This window comes from Ranitomeya imitator, chromosome 4, assembly GCF_032444005.1.
Source record: "Ranitomeya imitator isolate aRanImi1 chromosome 4, aRanImi1.pri, whole genome shotgun sequence".
NCBI lineage: Eukaryota > Metazoa > Chordata > Amphibia > Anura > Dendrobatidae > Ranitomeya > Ranitomeya imitator.
In genome coordinates this window covers 216,531,156-216,550,963 of record NC_091285.1, presented here as the reverse complement: position 1 = coordinate 216,550,963, position 19,808 = coordinate 216,531,156, and the positions used below count along the sequence as shown (strand labels likewise).

The window sequence follows — 19,808 nt, the reverse complement described above, 5'->3', positions numbered from 1 at the left end:
CCTCCTGGCCGTGGTAGGCGATAAGGGATCAGCTGAGGCCGCCCAGTCTGGAGCAGGTGTAAGGACATGTGTAAGCGGCAAACCTATTTACTGCACAAGGCCACGAATCCCAGCCACGCAGTGTGATTTTTTGAAAACACACTGTGGGTCTGGGATTCATGTCCATCGCTAACCGCAACGGCCGACATGAAATGAGGTCAGAAGACAGGAAGCGCTCACAGCGCATGGCCAAGGGATCACAATAGCGCAGACTCCTGTACAGCAAATAACAACGCTCAGGAATCTGCGCACAGCAGCTAGGTGTAAATTTTGACACCTGTGCTGCATCTCCTTAAAAAGACAAGTCACGCCTCCACTACTGTTTGACAGTATAATGGGCTAAATAGTGTACGTGTTTTATTCAGCGTGTGCAAGGAGCAAAATTAAATAGAGCAACCTTTGACTTGTGCATCATTAATGCTGTTCAAGGTGTGGCTCTTGTACCTTGCAACACCTGAGGGGGGGGGTTAAAGGTAACCTTTGAAATTGGTTCAACTAGGCTTCGGCCTACACTCTGCTCCTCTACTCCTCCTGCTGACCTTGGGCTCAAACACCGCTAGTTTCTGCCCGGAACTGCTAGCTGCACAGAGAAAAACACCAGTCAATGTGTTTGTGGGGTTCAGCACCGCCAGCTGTTCCCCTGCTGTGTAGTCGGCATCGTGTCCAGCACAAGCCACGCTGGCACAACTGACCAAAAGCTGCCACCAGTGCAGGCTTCGGCCTACACTTTGCTCCTCTCCTCCTCCTGCTGTCCCTGGGCTCAAACAACGCCAGTTTCTGCCCGGACATGCTAGCTGCACAGAGAAAAACACCAGCCAATGTGTTAGTGAGGTTCAGCACCGCCAGCTGTTCCCCTGCTGTGTAGCTGGCAACGTGTCCTGCAAACGCCACGCAGGCACATGAACTGAAATTGAAGGGAGCCTGCCCCCCACCCCCCCAGGTGTTTCTATGTATAACAGCCACCTTGTACAGCAGTACTGCTGCATTTGTACAAGGTGGCTGACTTTTTCTCCTTGCACACGTGGAACTCAACACGTACAAAATGTGTCTCATTGAGACCATTCCACTGTCCCTGAGGTGTGACTTTCCTTTCTAATGATACGCAGCACCACCCTTGTTAGCGCTGCCCGTCTTTTGACATCATTGGTTAGCTGGCTGCGCCTGTGCGTCTGCCCTGCTCGAAACAACGCCCCTCGGTGTCTTATTTTTTTGAACAGCGAGGGTGTGATTGATGGGCATGTGCAGTGCATATGTTTGCCTGTGTTCACTCATCTCCTTCCGCCTTCTTCAGACTGGGTGTCCTCATGGCCGCGGCAGGCGATAAGGGATCAGATGAGGCCGCCCAGTCTGAAGCAGGTGTAAGGACATGTGTGAGCGTCAAACATATTTACTCAACAAGGCCACGAATCCCAGCCACGCAGTGTGATTTTTTGAAAACACACTGTGGGTCTGGGATTCATGTCCATCGCTAACCGTAACGGCCGACATTAAATGAGGTCAGAAGACAGGAAGCGCTCACAGCGCATGGCCAAGGGATCACAATAGCGCAGACTCCTGTACAGCAAATAACAACGCTCAGGAATCTGCGCACAGCAGCTAGGTGTAAATTTTGACACCTGTGCTGCAGCTCCTTAAAAAGACAAGTCACGCCTCCACTACTGTTTGACAGTATAATGGGCTAAATAGTGTACGTGTTTAATTCAGCGTGTGCAAGGAGCAAAAATTACATAGAGCAACCTTTGACTTGTGCATCATTAATGCTGTTCAAGGTGTGGCTCTTGTACCTTGCAACACCTGAGGGGGGGGTAAAGGTAACCTTTGAAATTGGTTCAACTAGGCTTCGGCCTACACTCTGCTCCTCTCCTCCTCCTGCTGACCCTGGGCTCAAACACCGCTAGTTTCTGCCCGGAACTGCTAGCTGCACAGAGAAAAACACCAGTCAATGTGTTCGTGGGGTTCAGCACCGCCAGCTGTTCCCCTGCTGTGTAGTCGGCATCGTGTCCAGCACAAGCCACGCTGGCACAACTGACCAAAAGCTGCCACCAGTGCAGGCTTCGGCCTACACTTTGCTCCTCTCCTCCTCCTGCTGACCCTGGGCTCAAACAACGCCAGTTTCTGCCCGGACATGCTAGCTGCACAGAGAAAAACACCAGCCAATGTGTTAGTGGGGTTCAGCACCGCCAGCTGTTCCCCTGCTGTGTAGCTGGCAACGTGTCCTGCAAACGCCACGCAGGCACATGAACTGAAATTGAAGGGAGCCTGCCCCCCACCCCCCCAGGTGTTTCTATGTATAACAGCCACCTTGTACAGCAGTACTGCTGCATTTGTACAAGGTGGCTGACTTTTTCTCCTTGCACACGTGGAACTCAACAAGTACAAAATGTGTCTCATTACAGACCATTACAATGTCCCTGAGGTGTGACTTTCCTTTTTAATGACACGCAGCACCCCCATTGTTAGCGCTGCCCGTCTCCTGACATCATTGGTTGGCTGGATGTGCCTGTGTGTCCCCCCTGCCCGACACAACGCCCCCCGTTGTCTCATATATTTTGACTGCGAGGGTGTGATTGATGGGCACGAGCAGTGCATATGTTCCCCTGTCTTCACTCCCCTCCTTCCGCCTTCTTCTGACTGTGCGGCCTCATGGCCGCGGCATGCGATAAGGGATCAGCTGAGGCCGCCCAGTCTGAAGCAGGTGTAAGGACATGTGTGAGCGGCGAACATATTTACTGCACAAGGCCACGAATCCCAGCACCGCAGTGTGACTTTAGGAAAAGCCACTGTGGGTCTGGGATTTATGGCCATCGTTAACCGCACCGGCCAACATGAAATGAGGTCATGAGACGGCCTGCACTAACAGGGTATTGCCAAGGGATAACACAAGAGCGCAGTTTCCTGTACTGCAAATAACAACGGTAAGGAATCTGCGCCCAGCACCTAGGTGTAAATTTGTACACCTGTGCTGCGTCTCCTTAAAAAGACTAGTAGTCACGCCTCCACTACTGTTTGACAGTATAATGGGCTAAATAGTGTACGTGTTTAATTCAGCGTGTGCAAGGAGCAAAATTAAATAGAGCAACCTTTGACTTGTGCATCATTAATGCTGTTCAAGGTGTGGCTCTTGTACCTTGCAACACCTGAGGGGGGGGTTAAAGGTAACCTTTGAAATTGGTTCAACTAGGCTTCGGCCTACACTCTGCTCCTCTCCTCCTCCTGCTGACCCTGGGCTCAAACACCGCTAGTTTTTGCCCGGAACTGCTAGCTGCACAGAGAAAAACACCAGTCAATGTGTTAGTGGGGTTCAGCAACGCCAGCTGTTCCCCTGCTGTGTAGTCGGCAACGTGTCCAGCACAAGCCACGCTGGCACAACAGAACAAAAGCTGCCACCAGTGCAGGCGTCGGCCTACACTTTGCTCCTCTCCTCCTCCTGCTGACCCTGGGCTCAAACAACGCCTGTTTCTGCCCGGACATGCTAGCTGCACAGAGAAAAACACCAGCCAATGTGTTAGTGGGGTTCAGCACCGCCAGCTGTTCCCCTGCTGTGTAGTCGGCAACGTGTCCAGCACAAGCCACGCTGGCACAACAGAACAAAAGCTGCCACCAGTGCAGGCTTCGGCCTACACTTTGCTCCTCTCCTCCTCCTGCTGACCCTGGGCTCAAACAACGCCTGTTTCTGCCCGGACATGCTAGCTGCACAGAGAAAAACACCAGCCAATGTGTTAGTGGGGTTCAGCACCGCCAGCTGTTCCCCTGCTGTGTAGTCGGCAACGTGTCCAGCACAAGCCACGCTGGCACAACCGACCAAAAGCTGCCACCAGTGCAGGCTTCGGCCTACACTTTGCTCCTCTCCTCCTCCTGCTGACCCTGGGCTCAAACAACGCCAGTTTCTGCCCGGACATGCTAGCTGCACAGAGAAAAACACCAGCCAATGTGTTAGTGGGGTTCAGCACCGCTAGCTGTTCCCCTGCTGTGTAGCTGGCAACGTGTCCTGCAAACGCCACGCAGGCACATGAACTGAAATTGAAGGGAGCCTGCCCCCCACCCCCAGGTGTTTCTATGTATAACAGCCACCTTGTACAGCAGTACTGCTGCATTTGTACAAGGTGGCTGACTTTTTGTCCTTGCCCACGTGGAACTCAAAACGTACAAAATGTGTCTCATTGAGACCATTCCACTGTCCCTGAGGTGTGACTTTCCTTTCTAATGATACGCAGCACCCCCCTTGGTAGCGCTTCCCGTCTTCTGACATCATTGGTTGGCTTGTTGCGCCTGTGCGTCCGCCCTGCCTGAAACAATGCTCCTCGTCTTATTTTGACTGCGAGGGTGTGATTGATGGGCACGAGCAGTGCATATCTTCACCTGTCTTAACTCATCTCCTTCCGCCTTCTTCAGACTGTGCAGCCTCATGGCCGCGGCATGCGAGAAGGGATCAGCAGAGGCCGCCCAGTCTGAAGCAGGTGTAAGGACGTGTGTGAGCGGCCAAAATATTTACTGCTCAAGGCCACGAATCACAGCACCGCAGTGTGACTTTATGAAAAGGCACTGTGGGTCTGGGATATATGGCCATCGTTAACCGCACCGGCCAACATGAAATGAGGTCATAAGACGGGCAGCTCTAACAGGGCATTGCCAAGGGATAACACAAGAGCGCAGACTCCTGTACAGCAAATAACAACGCTCAGGAAGCTGCGCCAAGCACCAAGGCGTTATTTGGGACACCTGTGCTGCGTCTCCTTAAAAAGCCAAGTCACGCATCCACTACAGTTTGACTGTAGAATGGGCTAAATTGTGTACGTCTTTCATTCAGCGTGTGCAAGTAGACAAATTAATAGAGCAACCTTTCACTTGTGCAGCATTAATACTGCACAAGGTGTGTCTCTTGTACTTTGTAACACCTGAGGGGGGTTAAAGGTTTCCTTTGAAATTGGTTCAAATAGGCTTCGGCCTACACTCTGCTCCTCTCCTCCTCCTCCTGCTTCAACACGGGCTCTAACATCGCTAGTTTTTGACCGCAAGTGCTAGCTGCACAGAGAAAAACACACGCCATTGTGTTAGTGGGGTTCAGCAACGCCAGCTGTTCCCCCACTGTGTAGCCGGCAAAGTGTCCTGCAAACGCAACGCAGACACAAAGCTGCCTCCAGTGCAGGCTTCGGCCTACACTCTGCTCCCCCTGCTTACCCTTAGCTCCAACACCGCTAGTTGGGGCTCTAGGAAGACAATCTTTAATAGGCAACGCATCTGGGTTCCAGCACCGCCAGCTGGTTCTCGGCAGTGTTTTTGTCACAGGTACTCCCTCGTGCCAAGCCTGGTTTCAGCACCGTCAGCTGTTTCCGGGTTGTGTCAAGCTCACTGAGACGCCTATGCTTGCCCCGTCGTGGTGCGGTCGGGTTAGCCAACTCCAGGGTGCCTCCAGTTTAGGAGCTTCCTATGTGGGCTGCGTGAACTGGTAGTCAAGGCTGGCTCTTGCACACTGGGGCAACGCATCTGGGTTCCAGCACCGCCAGCTGGTTCTCGGCCGTGTTCTTGTCACAGGTACTCCCTCGTGCCAAGCCTGGTTTCAGCACCGTCAGCTGTTTCCGGGTTGTGTCAAGCTCACTGAGACGCCTATGCTGGGGCAACGCATCTGGGTTCCAGCAACGCCAGCTGGTTCTCGGCAGTGTTTTTGACACAGGTACTCCCTCGTGCCAAGCCTGGTTTCAGCACCGTCAGCTGTTTCCGGGTTGTGTCAAGCTCACGCCTATGCTTGCCCCGTCGTGGTGCGGTCGGGTTAGCCAACTCCAGGGTGCCTCCAGTTTAGGAGCTTCCTATGTGGGCTGCGTGAACTGGTAGTCAAGGCTGGTTCTGTAGTGCCAGTAGGCCCAGCTCCCCCTGTAGGACTGTTGGGGTTCGATAAGTGCGGCTGCCTCGCGGCCTAGCTGTTCTCTCCTCTCCTGTGGGCCTTGGGGTCCACCACCTGGTTCCAGCACCGTCAGCTGGTTCCGGGCCGAGCCTTTGGCTTAGGTGCCTCCTCCTGGGTATCCGAGTTCCGCCAACGTCAGGCGGTCCTTGGTAGTGCTTTTAAGCGCGGGCACCTACAGCTTAGTAACCGGGTTCCAGCACCGCCAGCTGGTCCTCGGTCGTGCCATTGGCTCTTGCACACTGGGGCAACGCATCTGGGTTCCAGCACCGCCAGCTGGTTCTCGGCCGTGTTCTTGTCACAGGTACTCCCTCGTGCCAAGCCTGGTTTCAGCACCGTCAGCTGTTTCCAGGTTGTGTCAAGCTCACTGAGACGCCTATGCTTGCCCCGTCGTGGTGCGGTCGGGTTAGCCAACTCCAGGGTGCCTCCAGTTTAGGAGCTTCCTATGTGGGCTGCGTGAACTGGTAGTCAAGGCTGGTTCTGTAGTGCCAGTAGGCCCAGCTTCCCCTGTAGGACTGTTGGGGTTCGATAACTGCGGCTGCCTCGCGGCCTAGCTGTTCTCTCCTCTCCTGTGGGCCTTGGGGTCCACCACCTGGTTCCAGCACCGTCAGCTGGTTCCGGGCCGAGCCTTTGGCTTAGGTGCCTCCTCCTGGGTATCCGAGTTCCGCCAACGTCAGGCGGTCCTTGGTAGTGCTTTTAAGCGCGGGCACCTACAGCTTAGTAACCGGGTTCCAGCACCGCCAGCTGGTCCTCGGTCGTGCCATTGGCTCTTGCACACTGGGGCAACGCATCTGGGTTCCAGCACCGCCAGCTGGTTCTCGGCAGTGTTTTTGTCACAGGTACTCCCTCGTGCCAAACCTGGTTTCAGCACCGTCAGCTGTTTCTGGGGTGTGTCAAACTCGCTGAGACGCCTATGTTTGCCCCGTCGTGTTGCAGTCGGGTTAGCCAACTCCAGGGTGCCTCCAGTTTAGAAGCTTCCTATGTGGGCTGCGTGAACTGGTAGTCAAGGCTGGTTCTGTAGTGCCAGTAGGCCCAGCTCCCCCTGTAGGACTGTTGGGGTTCGGTAAAAGCGGCTGCCTCGCGGCCTAGCTGTTCTCTCCTCTCCTGTGGGCCTTCGGGTCCACCACCTGGTTCCAGCACCGTCAGCTGGTTCTCGGCAGTGTCTTTTGCTCTTGTACCTTCTGCTCCCCATCCTGGTTCCAGTACCGTCAGCTGGTTCCGGGCAGAGCCTTTGGCTTAGGTGCCTCCTTCTGGGTATCCAAGTTCCACCAACGTCAGGTGGTCCTTGGTAGTGCTTTCAGGCACGGGTACCTCCTGCTTAGTAACCGGGTTCCAGTAACGTCAGCTGGTCCTCGGTAGTTCCATTGGCTCTTGGACCTTCGGCTACCCATCCGGGTTCCAGTACCGTCAGCTGGTTCTCGGCAGTGTCTTTTGCTCTTGTACCTTCTGCTCCCCATCCTGGTTCCAGTAACGTCAGCTGGTTCCGGGCAGAGCCTTTGGCTTAGGTGCCTCCTTCTGGGTATCCGAGTTCCGCCAACGCCAGGCGGTCCTTGGTAGTGCTTTTTAGCACGGGTACCTCCTGCTTAGTAACCGGGTTCCAGTAACGTCAGCTGGTCCTCGGTAGTTCCATAGGCTCTTGAACCTTCGGGTAGCCATCCGAGTTCCAGTTCCATCAGCTGGTTCTTGGCATTTTCTCAGCCTTCTTGTACCTTCTGCTACATTTCCAAGTTTAAGACCCTAAAGTCGATGACCCGGAAGACCACCCCGATGACGACGACCCGGAAGACCACCCCGATGACGACGACGACGACCCGGAAGACCACCCCGATGAAGATGGCGGAGACGACGACGGCGGAGACGACGACGGCTGAGACGACGACGGCGGAGATGACGACACTGGAGACGACGACCCTGGAGACGACGACATGGAAGACCGAGAAGCAGAAGAACAAGAGGCTGCAGAACAAAGAGCAGAAGAACATTAAGCATAAGACTTAATATCAGAGCAAAAGATATTATCTAAATTATATGCAGAAGAAGACTAAGCAGTGTATGGGGGTGAGTCCGTTCCTCCTCGTGGTGCCCCTGGATAAAGCCTGATGCTGCAGGCCAAACTGAACGCGGACAAATGTAACTTTTGTGACTGGCAGAACGGAAGGTGTAATCTTCCAACTTTTATAGATAACAACTACGGGAATGCCTGTCACAAATGAGAATATGATGAAGTAGAATAGGAAGAATAATAACAGTGGAATAAAAAGAATATGTAGAATAGGAAGAATAATAATAGTTGAATAAAATGAATATGAAGAATGTAATAAAAAAAAAAATAGGTAGAAGATGAAGAAGAAGATGAATAAGGTGAAGAAGAAGTTGATGTCAAAGATGCTGATGATGATGAAGATGAAAGTGTGGGAAAAGTAAAAAAAAAAAAGAAAAAAAAGAAGGGGAAGGGCGTGGAATAGTGAAACATCATTATCTGACAAAATAAAAAAAAATTTACATACTCAATATCTTTTTCACTCCGAACGTCTTTAAAAAAAAAAAAACATGCTATTCTATTTGATTGGGCTAAACCTCATTGCCTTTAATGTCTCCGCCACCTCCCACAATACATCCTACATTATTCTTAGTTGTTTTCCTTGATGTAGAATGAACCTACAAGGAAAGAAAGGGTTTATTTTAATTCCGATATTTTGGTCCCATTGACTTGCATTGGGATCGGGTATCGGTATCGGCGATATCCGATATTTTTTGAATATCGGCCGATCCCAACCGATACCGATACTTTCTGATATCGGAAGGTATCGCTCAACACTACCCATGATACAGCACTCCAACTGTTGGCATTGACTCAGGGCTCATCCTTGGTCAGCCATTTTGCCGTCCACTTCCGTACCCAAGCATCTGAGTTGGAGTGCTTGGATAAAGTCCTTATCCCAAATGTTTTGGAGGGGGCTGGCTGACCAAGTGAAGGACGTTCTGGCCACTAGGGAGATTCCTGCCACACTGGCGGAGTTAATAGCTGTGTCCACTAGTATTGACCTCTGGTTTTACGAGCAGAGGATAGAGCAAGCCCAGTGTAGGCAAAGGTTTCAGCTGGCTCCCACCTTCGCCAAACCTTTGGAATCTCCGGTCCTGGTCCCTGAGTCACATGAGGCCATGGAGGTGTCACGAGCGAGATCTAAGTCCCGGACTGCTCGTACACTCAAGGTCTGTCATGTTTGCCAGCAGTCAGGACATCTTGCCACCAGATGTCCCCAGCGGTCAAAGAAATGTCAGCATCTAGTGGTAGTAGGTGGAGGTACACTAGACACAGCGATGCTTGCTTCCAAATTGTCCTTTAAGGGGACAAATACTATAGGCTCATTCTCTCACTCAGTAGAGCTCTGCGTGGATTCTGGGGCGGAAGGCAATTTAATGTCTTCAGCCTTCGCCCAACGTCACGCAATTCCCCTGGTAATGCTAGCTCAACCAGTTACCGTACGAGTGGTGAATGGGTCAACACTACCCTGTCAGATAACACACCAGACCATCCCTTTCACTCTGTCCATGTTGCCATCTCATCAGGAGATTATATCTCTGCTCGTCATTACTGAGGGAATTGATGAGGTCCTGTTAGCTATACCTTGGATACGGTACCACTCTCCTCATAATGAGTGGTCCACAGGCAGAATTTTGGGATGGGGTTAATCTTGTGGGGTAGATGTAAGAGGGAATGCGTTCAAGTTGCTGCTACCGAGGTACCCGCAGATCTATCCTCTCTCCCTAATCAATATTGGCCCTCAGCGGACGTGTTCTCCAAAAGGGCTGTGGAGACCCTTCCGCCTCACTGCCCCTATGACTGTCCTATAGACCTCTTGCCTGGTGCTGAGCCTCTCCGGGGTCGAGTCTATCCGTTATCTCTCCTGGAGATGGAGGCAATGTCACAGTACAGTCAGGAAAATCTGACAAGGGGATTCATTAGGAAGTCCGTGTCACGTGCAGGGGCCGGGTTCTTCTTCCTGCAGAAGAAGAATGGGGAATTACGTCCACGTATAGACTACAGGGGTCTTAATGCCATCACCGTTAAGAATAAATATCCCCTGCCCCTGATATCTGAACTGTTTGATAGGCTTCGGGGAGCAAGGGTATTTACTAAATTAGATCTGCGGGGTGCTTACAACCTGATTCGCATCCATGAGGAGGAAGAATGGAAGACAGCTTTAACACCAGGGATGGGCACTATGAATATCTAGTGATGCCCTTTGGGCTCTGTAATGCCTCAGCCATTTTCCAAGACTTTAAATGATATCTTCTGGGATATGCTCTCCACCTTGGTTGTAGTCTATCTGGCTGATATTCTCATCTACTCTCCAGATATTGACTCCCACCGGAGAGATGTTTGCAAAGTCTTCGACCTCTTACGAGCTAATTCCCTCTACGCCAAGTTGGAGAAATGTGTGTCTGAGCAGGAGTCCTTACCTTTCCTGGGCTATATCATCTCTACCCAGGGATTGGCTATGGATCCTGCCACACTACAAGCTGTGATGGACTGGCAAGAGCCCCATTCTCTTTAAGCAGTGTAGCACTTTATGGGGTTCATTAACTTTTATCACCAGTTCATTCCTCATTTCTCCACTTTGGTAGCTCCCTTGGTATCCCTCACCAAGAAGGGAGCAAATCCCAAATTGTGGTCTCAGGAGGTCTCCAAGGCCTTCACTTCTATTAAGTCCCATTTTGCTAGCGCTCCCATCCTAATCGCCCCAATGTAGATAAGCCATTTTTAATGGAGGTGGATGCCTCTTCTGTTGGTGCTGAAGCAGTCCTCATTCAAAAGGATGCTCAAGGTCGGACGCATCCTTGCTTCTTCTTTTCCAAGACCGTCACACCAGCGGAAAGGAATTATTCCATCGGGGACAGGGAGTTGCTAGGAATGAAGTTGGCCTTCTCTGAGTAGAGACATCTTTTGGAGGGAGCTCGCTTTCCTTTCTGAGTATTCACAGACCCCAAGAATTTGGTTTACCTACAGACAGCCCAGCTGTTAAATTCTTGCCAGGCAAGATGGTCCTTGTTCTCCTTCCATTTCACCCTCCAGTTCCTTTCCGAGGAGAACAACATTCGTGCCGACGCTCTCTCTCGCTCCGTTGTGTCATCTGAGGAGGAGGAAGAGGAGCCTCGACTTATTGTCCCTACCGAGAGTCTGAGAACTGTGGCTCCGATTTCGCTAGAGTCTGTACCGAATGGCAAGACTTTTGTACCATGCAGTCTGCGTCCACAGGTTCTCTCTTGGGCTCAATCGCCCAGTGTGGATGAATATTTTGGGTCTAAAAGGACATCTGACATACTGGTGGCCGCATATGGCCTGAGACGTCTCAGACTATGTCCAGGCATGTGTCTCCTGCGCCAAAAACAAGTCTCCTCGTCGATGGCCAGCTGGGTTGCTTTACCCCCTGCCGGTGGCGGACAGGCCCTGGGAGATGGTCAGGATGGATTTTGTGGTGGGCTTACCCAAGTCTTGTTAGCTGCACCATTATTTGTGTGATCACCGACCATTTTTGCAAAATGGTGCACTTGGTGCCTCTTCCACGGCTACCTTCTGCATGGGCGCTGGCAGCGTTGTTTATCAAACATATCTTTCGCCTACATGGTATGGCGGACAAAATTGTCAGTATCCGGGGTCCCTAGTTTGCGTCTCGATTCTGGAGAGAGCTTTGTCGTCTACTCAGCATTGAGTTGAATCTCTCCTCGGCATATCATCCCGAGACAAATGGGTTGGTAGAGAGAGCCAACAAGACGCTGGTCACATGTCTATGTAATTTTTTTCTGCCAGGCAGGATGACTGGACATCCTTGCTACCGTAGGTGGAGTTTGCGCTTAACAACGCCATAGCCGACTCCACCGGTCAGACTCCATTTCTCCTTAATTACGGCCAGCATCCGCGTGTTCCTGTGCCCATGCCCGTGTCTTCCGCCGACTCCCTGGTGGCAAACTAGCAGACACGGGACACTTGGGACCACACTCAGGATGCCATTCGGGCCTCCAAGGAGAGAATGAGGTTATCCAGCAATGTACATCGGCACCCCGCTCCGACCTTTGCTCCTGGCGACTTAGTGTGGCTCTCCACCCGTGACATCAGGCTGTGTGTTGAGTCCACTAAGTTTGCACCTCGCTACTTGGGTCCCTTCAAGGTCCTCGAACAGGTTAACCCTGTGGTCGATCGTCAGGCCCTTCCTCTACGACTAGGTATCACTGACTTCTTTCATGTGTCCCTTTTGAAGCCCATATGCATGTCCCGATTTTCCGAGTCATCTGCCGGGACAGGTTCATCTATGGGCGATTACGAGGTGAATACTATTTTGGGGTGCAAGGTGGTATGTGGCAAGAAATTTTATTTGGTGGACTGGAAGGGTTATGTCCCAGAGGACAGGTCTTGGGAGCCTGCAGAGCACATTCGAGCTCCACAGCTCATTGCAGCCTTCGAGCTTAGCGAGGTCCAAGGAGGGAGGGGCCCAAGGAGGGGGGTAATGTTAGGGGTCAAGTTCTCGCATCTACACAGGGGGAATCTTGAACCATCTCTGCTGCAGTCTCCCATTCTTCTCTAGCCACAGTGTAGCCTGCTGAGCGGAGACGTCGATCCCAGCATCTGGCCCAGCCTGATACGGTGCGGATGATTACTGCTGCCTTTCCAGGCTCAGCAATTGTAACCAGTACTGGTCAGCGGCGAGCAGATGTCTCTGGGACTAAGTCCTGCTTTTCCCCTTCTGAGCATGCCCAGTGTAAGACCTCTCATTGGAGGTCGAGGGCCACATGCTCAGGTACTGAAGCAGCTCCCATTGGTCCTCTAGGAAGGTCCTGAAGTTGCTAGGTACTGTAGCATCTCCCAATGGTCCTCTAGGAAGGTCTTGAAATTGCTGCAGCTATAAAAGGTTCGCATGGCCACATGGCCATGCGCTAGTATTAACCTAAGTTATTAGGTCAGCACCAGTGTGGTCATGCTTGCATGTGGTCAGGGTTTGGCTGAAATAAGCCCTTAGAATACCAGCACCTCAGGTGAGGAGTTTGTGTATGTGGTTTCAGGGTTTGGCTGAAATTACCCCCTAGAATACTGGCACCTCCAGTGAGGAGTTTTGTGTGTGCTATGCTGACTGCATGACCACTGTCGGCTCTATTAGGTAGCTGTTCCCCTGTGAGGTTAACAGGGCACAGTGTTCTCTTTCTCAAGCGAATCTGTGAAGTAACAGGATTTCGCTTATACCGCCATATAGTACTGTCTTTTAATAGCAGCAGGTACTCTCCTGCACGGTGGACCCCGGGTTGCGAATGCACCTACTACTCAATATATATATATATATATATATATATATATAGTTAGGTCCATATATATTTAGACAGAGACAACATTTTTCTAATTTTGGTTATAGACATTACCACAATGAATTTTAAACAAAACAATTCAGATGCAGTTGAAGTTCAGACGTTCAGCTTTCATTTGAGGGTATCCACATTAAAATTGGATGAAGGGTTTAGGAGTATCATCAATTAGAAAAATGTTGTCTCTGTCCAAATATATATGGACCTAACTGTATATATATATATATATATACATATATATATATATATATATATATATATATATATATGTATATATATATATATATATACTCGGTGCATTCCGCCAACCCTAACAAATATTCTTTCTCTCAATGTTAAAAGTAACCTACCCTTAAAATTATGGACTGCTCATGTCTTTGTCAAACTTACAAATTAGGCAAGGGATCAAATAATTATTTCCCTCACTGTATATTAAAAACTACGTTTGGGGTTTGGTACTGAACCATAGGCGTCCAGTATGGACCACGAACTTTACCGTTTGGATTTCGCTATGATCCAAACAAAGTACACCACATTCTCTGTAAAACATTCTTGAGGCAATGTGATGGCATGGTCATGCATGGATTCCAATAGCACTGGGTCACTACAGTTTATGCAGAATATGTTTTAATGAAATTCAATAAAATGTGTTAAAAAAGTTGAAAAGTTAACTTTGATTTTACATTTTATATAGTGATAATGGAAAGTCGTGAAAGAAAAAACTTGTATAAATGGTACATCTGTACACATAGTCTGTTATATTGAGGTTGTATTCTGTATGGATAAGTGTCAAATATAAAATTATAGCTTTAAACTAAGAGAAAAAAGAAAGGCAATTACTAAAGAGAAAGAGAAAAGAAATGAAAGGGAAGGGAAGAAAAGAAAAGAAAGCATCAGGGAGGAAGGAATCAGGGTGACGTTAGGGATGGATGATTACATATAACCGATTATGCTTGTTCAATGGGGAGGTTGTAGTTACTAATAAAGCTATGAAGTGAATAGGGATCTTTCCTTAAAAGAAGTTTAAGAGAACCAAATTCTGGAATACTGGTTCCAGTTATCATGGGCGTGTGCCATAAGAGATTCCATACGTTCTATACTATTCAGTACACATATCCATTCTTTGGTGGTGGGTATAACAGAGGATTTCCTGTGTCTGGGAATTATGATTTGAGCAGCAGTGAGGAAGAATCGTAGTTTGTATTTCTCAGCTGAAATAGTGGTATTGGGATGTAGAGAAAGAAGTGCAATCTGAGGCTAGGGGGTCAGACTAACGTGTCACTTGAAATTAGGTTTAAAAAGTTTGTGTCAAAATGGCTACATAAGGTATCAAATCCACCAACTATGGGTCATAGTGCGTACATTAGCCCCACATCTCCGGCACAAGCTGAAACATGGAGGATACCAGGAAAATTTTGTGTAAGAGTTCAGTACATCTATATCAGCGAATTAAGATATTTAAACGTTTTTTTCTTGAGCATGGCAAGATATGGACATCTTATGTGTCAATGCAAATATCTAGAGACGACCAGACCCGGACAGAGTAAACTGAAGATCATTTTGACAGATGTCAAGGGACCAAGGAACGCCATCTGAAAGGGCATAAGTGAGAATATTGGATAGGTTAGCAGAAGAGATTCAGAGAAGGTAGGGGAGTGAGGAGGTAGACCATTAGGGAAACAATGTTTGAAGGAAAGCACTTGGTTGTACATTTTCTAGCCAAGACAGAGATCTCTCTAGGCATGCTCAGTACAGGGCTGTAAAAGAGGGAAGTTTTGAGGAATCAGTCATCTTCTGCCCCAGCCGAACCTGATCAGAGTAATAATACCTTAAAAAGCAATAGTCTTTATTGATGATGTGATTGAAGACAGACGAATCTGGATGAATTCTATAGTGTACATGGCTTTTCTTTCTGCTCAGATTTAACCAAATGCAGAAAATTTGAATTGCGCTTCACAGTACAGATTGATAAGGACCCAAAATATACTACGAAAGTAGTCCAGTAGTTTTTTAAGACCAAAAAGTGGAATATTCTACAATCACTGAGTCAATCACCAGATCCCAATGCCCATAATTTCCTCACGATTAAGGTAAAACTTAAAGGGACTCTGTCACCTGAATTTGGAGGGAACAATCTTCAGCCATGGAGGCGGGGTTTTCGGGTGTTTGATTCACCCTTTCCTTACCCACTGGCTGCATGCTGGCTGCAATATTGGATTGAAGTTCATTCTCTGTCCTCCGTAGTACATGCCAGCACAAGGTAATCTTGCCTTGCACAGGGGTGTACTATGGAGGACAGAGAATGAACTTCAATCCAATATTGCAGCTAGCATGCAGCCAGCGGGTAAGGAAAGGGTGAATCAAACACCCGAAAACCCCGCCTCAATGGCTGAAGATTGTTCCCTCCAAATTCAGGTGACAGAGTCCCTTTAAAGCAGAAAGACCCACAAACAAGCAACAACTGAAATCAGCTGCAGTAAAGGCCTGGCAAAGCATCACAAAGGTGGAAATTCAACATTTGGTGACATCCGTGGCTTCCATACTTAAGACAGTCATAGCCTGCAGAGGATTCTCCACAACATGTTAAAAATGAACATTTTGTTTATGATAAATGTAATTTGTCCAATTGCTTTGAACTCCTGAAATGAGGATTCTTGGTAGAAAATGGTTGTATTTCCTAAATGTTTCACAAGATTATTATTATTATTGTTTATTGTTATAGCGCCATTTATTCCATGGCACTTTACATGTGAGGAGGGGTATACATAATAAAAACAAGTACAATAATCTTAAACAATACAAGTCACGACTGGTACAGTAGGAGAGAGACCCTGCCCGCGAGGGCTCACAATCTACAAGGGATGGGTGAGGATACAAGATATTTTTTTCTTAACTTTGTTAATTAAACCTGAAGGTTAACCATTCAATTGCATCTCAGGTGTTTTATTTTTTTTTTTAAAGTAGTGGTATGCAGAGTCCAAATCATGAAGGTCCAAATATTTCTGGACCTAACTGTAGTCTTGCCCGCAAAGATAGCGTAAATCCCTAAGCAAATCCACATAAAAATATCCACAGTTAGCCACCTCATGGCAATGATTGTCACTAATATCTGGGTTTCACCAAAAATGCTGGCTTCTTACATGGAATGTCAGAAGAAGCCAATATTAATGGGATGTTCTGGAAGAAGCCAGGATTGTGATCTGCGGCAGTGGGGTTGCATTGTGATTTACATGCTCAACACTGACACATCTATGTGGAATAATTACAGGACCTGACTTGGTTATTTTTATAGTTATTTTTCTTGGATCTTACAATGGTGGTGATTTTATGACCTCACCGAATGCTGACATTATTTTAGCTTGGTGTTGTAACACTGTGATTTTTTTCTAACTTTGTTGAGCATACTAAGGATTTGGGGACTTTTTCACTTTTAGCAGCAAATGGATTAAACATCGACACACCTGTTTGCATGTTTGTTGTAAAAAAAAAATGTTTTGTATGCATCTATATAGATTCAGAATGGCACAGAGGTATATTATAGGTTTGTTGCAGGCTTTGGATATCATATAAAAAATGCAATACAATACAATGCAATACAAAATGATCCATAGCCAACTTTACATGAAGTACATTTATCTTATATAATTATTTTTTTTAAATAATATTGCAAAATAAAATGTTTAACTCTGCTTAACAATTTTGCATATGACTTTTTTAACATATGCCAAAATGTATCAATATTAAGCATAATGCAACAATGTGAATTTATTTTTTTTTTTGACTGCATGCTTTTATTTTAGTGTAGTCCTTAAAATGTAAATGTAGAAACAGGGCTCCCCCTACAGCCTGTGCTAATCATGGTCAAGGTTATTTGATTCTGTGGTGAGCAAGCCTGAATAACATTGACCTTTACTTCCCAGTGACTAAAGATTTTTCAGCTGGGCATAATGATCTCATTATATCACTCAATCCATATCTCTTGTTATTCTCCCGTGATATTCTTTATATATACATATATATATAATATATGCACAAATATAAAGACATCTTTGTTTTGGCTGAGCTTTAAAATGCGGTGATCTGCAAAAAAAAAAGTTAAATTCCTATGATGCATAAGAAATAATCACATATAGAGTTCTTTATCTTATCTTTTCATTCTTTTAGTCTTAGCAGAAAATGTTGCCACCAAGAAATATAATAATATTCTAATTCTATATTTTTTAAAAAGATTTATTTCTTAAGAGGCTGGAAAGTAACCAATGCAATATGTTACAAAGAAATGTTCTTTTAACCTGTTGTTCATTTGCTTTTTCACCATGGTACATTAGAATAATTAACATATGGCCTGCTAAATTTTGTAGTTCCATTATTGCGATCAATCTATATAATGTGTAATCAAATCTATGCACCAGCATTGTAACACTGCAATAAAAAAAATGATCGCAACGCCAAATTTTTAGCAAGGAAATCATAAAAACTATTTCAACCGCCTGCAACCCAAGTAATCCTTGCTCTATTTTTAGTGACTTAAATCCCCAGCTACAGCAATGCTCTGATGGTCGGAATAAGAAGATTGTGAAAGTGTGAGGGATTAGCCAGTAGCATTGTATGACAAAGCAATACACTTGCCACTGATAAGACAGAGCAGGAGGAAAAGAGAATTCATAATTTAGACAAATGTTATATTTTCATAATACGTGTTGGGATTATTTTGAAAACATTTAGGCATTGATGCATTTTCAGATTATCTGAATTATTTTCATCTGAGATCTTTTATGCTGCTATTGTAGCCCAAATAAACACTCTGTACTGTACACTAATCACTCTGTGAAAAGACACAATATATTTACATGCGTGATGTTATGAAACACAAAATTACAGATCACTTTGCTGAAAATGGAAGTAAACCCCAAGTTTAGGTAAATATTATCTATCTATGTACACAGGTGGTCAAAATTGTTGGTACCCCTCATTTAATGAAAGAAAAACCCATAATGGTCACAGAAATAACTTAAATCTGACAAAGTAATAATAAATAAAACATCTATGGAAACTAACAAATTAAAGTCAGACATTGCTTTTCATCCATGCTTCCACAAAATTAAAAAAAATAAAACTCATGAAAAAGGCCTGGACAGAAATGATGGTACCCTTGAAAATATTGTGACAAAAGGGACGTGCTAAATCACGGTGTGTCCACTAGCTAGCAACACAGGTGTCTACAATCTTGGAATCAGTGAGTGGGCCTGTATATAGGGCTACAGATACTCACTGTGCTGTTTGGTGACATGGTGTGTATCACACTCAACATGGACCAGAAGAAGCGAAGGAAAAAGTTGTACCAGGAGATTAGAAAGAAAATTATGCACAAACATGTTAAAGGTAAAAGTTATAAGACCATCTCCAAGCAGCTTGATGTTCCTGTAACTACGGTTCACATATTTTTCAGAAATTTAAGATCCATGGGACTGTGGCCAACCTACCTGAACATGGCCGCAGGAGGAAAACTGATGACAAATCAAATACATGGATAATATGAATGGTAACAAAAGAGCCCAGAAAAACTTCTAAACAGATTAAAGGTGAACTTCAAGCTGAAGGAACATCAGTGTCAGATCGCACTATACGTGGTTTTATGAACCAAAGGGGACTTCACGGGAGACAACCAAGGAGGATACCATTGTTGAAAAAAAAAGAATAAAAAAGCCAGACTGGAATTTGCCAAACTACATGTTGACAACACAAAGCTCCTGGGAGAATGTCCTATGGACAGATGAGACAAAAATTGAACTTTTTGGCAAGGCACACGTCACGCTGCAGCTATGCAGGTAACTGCAACTTCCACTAGATGGCAATAGAGTGGAAGGATAGTAACAAATTCTGCAAGGGGAGACCTGCAGTGCTCTAGCAAAGCTACCATCAGGTGGCAGCAGAATAGTCAAACAAGCCGAGTCAAAACCTAGACCGTCATGCATTAAAATGGGAAAAAACAAGCACAGAGTCAGTGGAGAGCCAAAGGGTCAATACCAGACAAAAAGCAGAAGTACCAGGGACCAGAGGCAAAGTCAAGTCAAAGTCAAAGCTGAGTCAAACATCGGGAAATCCAAAAGCAATCAGGAAACACTAAGACAGGACTGGCAGAGAAGGAGGAATAGACATGGACAAGGTCAGAAAGTGCAACGGGACCAAACAGGGTACTACCAGAGTCAGATACTCATGCCACAGGCAGAAAATATAACTGATACCACCTGCAGGATGCAGTGGAGCTAAATAGCAAACCTGAATCTAGAATGAGGCAGAGAAAAGTTTACCCTTGACATGATCAGCCCGGGAAAAAGGCAGACAGGACTCAAAACCTGAATTGGATTATGACAGCACATCAGATCTATGTTCATAGATGGAAAAATGAAGCATATCAAGAAAACAACACTGTCCCTTCTGTGAAACATGGAGGATGTTCTGAGGCTGCTTTGCTGCATCTGGCACAGGGTGTCTAGAATCTGTGAAGGGCACAATGAAA

At 46.9% G+C, this 19,808-nt stretch overlaps 1 long non-coding RNA gene across 1 annotated transcript in view; it reads left to right on the top strand.

Moving 5' to 3' along the window:
• Nucleotides 1-19,808, top strand: part of LOC138674040 (uncharacterized) — a 98,761-nt gene that overhangs the window by 19,749 nt on the left and 59,204 nt on the right. The gene's annotated exons all lie outside the window — the stretch shown is intronic.